The sequence below is a fragment of the Gossypium hirsutum genome, chromosome D13 (assembly GCF_007990345.1).
Source record: "Gossypium hirsutum isolate 1008001.06 chromosome D13, Gossypium_hirsutum_v2.1, whole genome shotgun sequence".
NCBI classification, from domain to species: Eukaryota; Viridiplantae; Streptophyta; class Magnoliopsida; order Malvales; family Malvaceae; genus Gossypium; species Gossypium hirsutum.
This window is the reverse complement of record NC_053449.1, coordinates 4,389,316-4,395,315: the sequence shown is the minus strand read 5'-3', so window position 1 is coordinate 4,395,315 and position 6,000 is coordinate 4,389,316. Positions and strand designations below refer to the sequence as shown.

The 6,000-nt window shown below is 31.0% G+C and overlaps 1 pseudogene; it reads right to left on the bottom strand.

The window, feature by feature from the left end:
- Positions 1–268: 268 nt before the first annotated feature.
- On the bottom strand, positions 269–5,292 carry LOC121225639 (metal transporter Nramp5-like; annotated as a pseudogene).
- Between the last annotated feature and the right edge of the window lie 708 nt (positions 5,293–6,000).

Below are 6,000 nucleotides of genomic sequence, written 5' to 3'. Positions count from 1 at the left end.
ACCTTTACGAGCTAAGATTTTAGGCTTGTCCAAAAACATGTCATAATGCTTTGTTCTGTTCTTGTTGTTCGTAGTTTAAGTTAATGAATAAAGATAAACTCTTCATCACTTGTCCAAAAACCATAACGATTCATTTATTAATTTATAGTTTCAGAAACTATAAATTAATAAATGAATCGTTATGGTTTTTGGACAAGTGATGAAGAGTTTATCTTTATTCATTAACTTAAACTACGAACAACAAGAACACAACAAAGCATTATGACATGTTTTTGGACAAGCCTAAAATCTTAGCTCGTAAAGGTTACAATTGAAGGTAGTTTCAAAACCGGAAAAAAAAAACAAAAGAAGGGAATCCAACCCAAGATTCATATTTTAACTTCAAAGAACATAATAGTATTTTTTTAAAGCTTGAATTGAGAGATCGAAACTACCTAATATGACAATATCGTTGCATTCAAATCAAACAACTTGGGTATCTGCTGCTTCATTTGTTTGGGGCTCCACATATGTAACAACAATGTCTTTTCTGCATGTTAGAAAGATGATTGCAATAATGTAAATCGCCATTAAAGGAAGCACAATGATTCTAATGAATACATTCCCTAATTTTGGTACATCATTGTGAACCAACCAGTCTACAAACGATGTTATTAAATAATACACGTTGATGCTAATGATTCCAATGCTTAAAATCCATGAAATCACAATTACCTGTGATGCGATAAAGATATAATTATCAACTAAGAACATAAATAGGCAAGAAATAAAAGAAAGTAATTGAGAGAAATAATCGTAAAAGTACCATAGAGACTTCTATATTAGGAGTCAGATTGTATTTTGCCTCATCAAAGAGTTGGTCCCTTTTTGTTAAAAATTTAATCCATTTTTACTATTAAAAATTGGCATGGCTAACGAAATAACCTGATAATGACACGTGGCTGGTCATGTGTAACTCATACTGACATATATGGACCAGTTTTTAACAGTAGAAATGGATGAAAATTTTAACAAAATAAAATTTTGCTCTTTGATCTAGTGTATAGAAACTAATTCACTGATTTTTTAGTAGATAAGGAAAATACAATCTGACTCTTAATATAGAGACCTCTATTGTACTTTTACCGAAAAATAACTCACAATTACGGTGTTCTTGTAGGGTCCCATCTTGGTTGAGCTGCTACTAAATTTAAGGAGTGGGATTAGAGCAAATGGTAGCTCAAATGAAAGAATCATCTACAAAATCCATTATTATATTTACAAGTAGTTTTAGCTTAAAATATATATATTGATAAAATAATTCGTTGATGAACTCAAAAAGTAAAAGTGCTCATGCGTTGGGCTTATGCAAGGCATTTAGACTATTTTTTTGAGTTCGGTCCGAAAAATAGATTTTTTTTGCCTAAGTCCAACCTGATTTAAGAAAAGTAAACTCGGGTCCGATCAGCCAATCCATATTTGATTTTTTAGATTAATTTTTATTTAAAATTAAAATATTTGAAAAATATAATACACCAAATGCACTAAAAAATGCTAAAATAAAAATTTTCTAACACATTAAAAAGTATGTATATTAAAAAATATTATCATAAATATAATGAATGTTTTATTATATTAAAAAAGACAAATAAATATAATAATTTTATATTTTGGGTTGAATTATTTAGGTGAGTAAGTTTCTTTTAGGTCATGGGCAATAGGTTTAATTGTTATCAGATTAATTATTTAATATAAATATATATAATTATTATTTATCATATATAATTAAAATAATATCATTTTATAACATAATATTCGGACCAGGCCAAGCTCGGGCTAAAAATGCTTGTCCAAGGCTCGACCTATATAGAAAATGGGCCTTAAATTTTAACCAAGTCCATTTTTTAGGCCTCGTATTTTGTCAAAACCCTCATATTTTTCAGGCAGGCCTTCGGACCTAAGCAGGTGACCCAGCCCATGAGCAGGTTTACCATGAATTTAACAAGTTTGGATTCGAATCCGTTATTTATAATCCTTTTGTTATTCTGGGGTTAGCGATATGCTTTGTAAAAAAAATCGATCTTAGATATATTCTAACCGATGCAATGATGATTAGTCAAATGGCCCCTTGAGATCCACCAATGATGGACACAATGAGACTAGGTGTAATGGCAATGCACCTAGTCATTATATTCCTCACCCATTTCTTCATATGAAGATTCAAGAAACCCTGAAAAGAAACAAACATCATATGATAAAGTAAATTATTTTTCATTAGATTAATGATTAATTAACACAACATTTAAAAAAAAGGTTTAATTTGCAAAACCTGGATGATAAATTGTCCTCCATAAGTCCCTGTAATGGTAGAGCTGTGCCCTGATGCTAAAAGGGCAACGACATAAAGGGCTTTGCTAGATTTCCCCAACACATTCTGCAATATTGGCCAAAACACAGTTTCTTACCTTCAATTTTGGTTTGCTAATGAAAAGCTTTAGTATGTTTAATTAGTAATTTCGGACCTGGAGAAGAAAAGAAGCTGAGTTGAGAATAAGATCGTTGCAACATTTCTAGTTAGCACTAGAAATATTATCAGCTATGCAGATCGTGACGAACACCGAGACAACCGCCACGTTGATTAAAAACGCCACAAACAAGGCGATGCCACTCTTTATTAGAAAATATCTACAGGCATCCTGACCAAATCAATGAAAGCTACCATAACTTAGCATGCGCTAACAAACTAGAACTATATCATTACACTTTCAATGATGATATTGTTTACTTTGGCTTACATTAACACCTCGAACATAGTTTGGTACTTTTCTGCTGAGCATCAGAGCTGAGTGAAGGAAGATATTGTGCCTGTAATTCACACCACTTTTTTGTAGTTAGAATCAATTAAGAGCTTTATTGAAATGTGATTTGATGAGATTTGATCCTGCTCTTATAAAGTCAGGTTTAGAAGATTTTATGAGAGTTTATTAGTGGCTCATGTGAAGTGCACATGAAAATCTTCTAAGGAACCTTTCTATGGGCAAGATTTTCAAAAGAAATTATATAACAATATATGTAGGGGTGAGCAAAACTCGATTCAATTTGGAAACAAAATTGAATTTCGAATTAATCGAATCGAGTTATTCGAGTCAACTCAAATAACTAATTCGAGTTTCAAGTTCAAGTCGACTTGAATTTTACAATTCGAATAATTCGAACAACAAATTGGTATAAATACTCTTTTGGTCCCTATCAATTTTGAAAATGAACAAATTGATATCTCTCTCAACAAAAATTAAAAAAAATTCAAAATATTTATAAAAATTTTAAAAGTAAAGTAGAAAGTGATTGATGTTATAATGTTCATCTTACAGCATAACAAGGGGACCCAAGAGGGTAATGGCATCGTCGGTGGCTCCTTGGCCATTAAGTTTAGGAACAAACATGCATTTAACCACACCTGATGCTGGTGGCTTTACGTAACTCATTTCCCTAAAGAAACATCCCGCTATTACAAACACTGCATTTCCAGCTTCCTCACCTTTTCATTATATACGTCATATTCAACAAAACAAGACCATTAGCAAATATTAACCTTTTCTAATTTTACATTTACATATACAGACACAAATTAATTACCCCATATCTCTGCAGGCCAAGGAGGAGAAGAGTGCTTAAACCCGTCAATAAAACTCCAACCCATACTGGGATGTTAAACAATATATTCAATCCAAAGGCTTTTACCAATCACTACCACATATATATAAATGCATCATATATCTTGTTTTCAGTACTTGGTTTTTGAACTATTTACTCATGATGTAAATGATGACTTAAATAACAAGAAACCTTCAGGTCTATCAGCAGCTATGACAACAATCTCTGCTAGTATCCATAAGCAATATTTCACCATTCTTGGGTACTCAGCCTTACACAATTCTAATAAGTGTTTACCTGAAAAGTTAAATAAAGCTAAATTATAACAATAGTGTAACAGGCAATATCCATATAAAATAAATATGTATAGTTTTAAACATTATATGTGTATTTATTCAAAAACTTTCAGAAATAAAGGCAATATTCCGTGTTTAGAGCTTCGAGAAATTGTACCCTAACTCACGGGGTTTCGATTATCTCGTCAAACTCAAATAACCAAATATCTTTTTAAAATTAAAATAATAAGATTTAAAAATAAAAAAATAAAGGCAAGCTCATTCTCAAAGGTTCAAGGTATTGTGTCCTAACTTACGGGACGTGATATTTTGCTACTTCGGGATGAGGAAGTCTTAAACGCACGTTTTGATTTATCCAAGTGATTTTAACTAAAAATAACATTAATAAAGAGGGATCATATTTTAAATTCTTTTCGAATTTTTAATTTTTGACATTAAGACATTAATTAATCAATTAGGTACCAATTTTGGGCGTTACGAGGGTGCTAATCCTTCTTCATACGTAACCGATTCTCGAACCCATTTTTCTGAATTTTGTAGACCAAAATTGTTGTTTTAATAAATTAAATCGTTACGAGGTGACCCGATCACACCTCATAAAAATGATCGGTGGCGACTCCTTTTTTTTGTTTTTTAAATAAAAAGTCGACCTTTCACAAAAATATGGTTTCGACAATCAGAAATGGAGATTTTATTAATTATTAGTAGAAAATATGTATATAATCAATTACCAGTACTGACTCCAAGATTTGCAGTAAGAGATTAGATTATGAGAGCAAAGACTAATTCGATCAAAACTACCCACAGCAGCTGAAGATTGCAAAGGTTTCATGTTGTTGCATGTAATAATATTATAAACATAAAGGCTTTATCTTGAACTTAAGTATTACCTCATATGCATGGCTGGCTCCTGCTTGTAAATCAGTTTCCACCGTGACATGACGTCAATCAGATTATGATCAAATAAGAAAACATTAAAATCAAAGGAGAAAGAGTGGCAATGGCTTACAATTTCCAGGATCAAAATAAGCTAATGAAACAAGGAAACCAATGACAAAAAATTTCTCCATCTAGGTTTCTGAAAAAAAAATCCCATAGAAACATCAATCACAAACCAAATAAACAGCCTCTCTTTCTCTCTCTCTCTCTCTCTCTATATATATATATATATATATAAAGAAATGGAACCTGATCATGATTGGGGTCACTGTTGTTATTGGAGGAGGATTCTGGGGGGGTGGTGTCGGGCTCCACGTTGAGAGCAGCTATGGGGTTGCTTCCTCTACCAATTGATCAAGTAATTACTGCAACATCACCTCCTTGCTGTTCCTACAAACTTTCCATATCTCTTTTTTCTTTTTAAGTTCACTGATTACTATATAGTTGCTGTGAGACACATGTTGAAGAAACTGAAACACTGCATTTATAGTGCAATATGTACCAACTTATTCAATATTTGACTACCAAAGAGTAAAAGTTGGTTGCTGATTGTTTCAATAAATTTGCGACTCATGTGTGGTAGACCTATTCAATAAACCATTGTTATCCCCGGTAACAAATTGACCTCTAAAAAACAAAATCTTATACCTAAAAGACTACAACCTCGGAGCAAGTTGTTTGGAAGATCATTTTAGGACAACTTCATAGAAACCAAAATTTTATATAAAGTATTATGAATTAAGAAAAAAAAATTGTAGCTAAGTATTTGTTGAATGTGACCAAATTTTTTTATTGTCGTTAAGATGAATCAAGTCTTTTATGGGAATTTAAAAATTTGCTTGTTGTCTTTCTTGTTAGATGATGATACTATCATAGTTGAAATTGAGTATAAATCTTAATTTGTGGAGAAAACTGAGGGGGAGAGGTAGAGGAATGAGGTGGGGGATTTTTATTTTATTTAATATTAATATTAATATTAATATAAAAATTTAAATTTATTATTATATTTTTGAAAATATTTATTTATTTTTATATATTTTTAAAATTTTTATATATTAATGTTTTTTGTCAACAATATTATTTTTATTCATATATATTTTAAATTTATTATTATATTTTTTGAAAAATATTT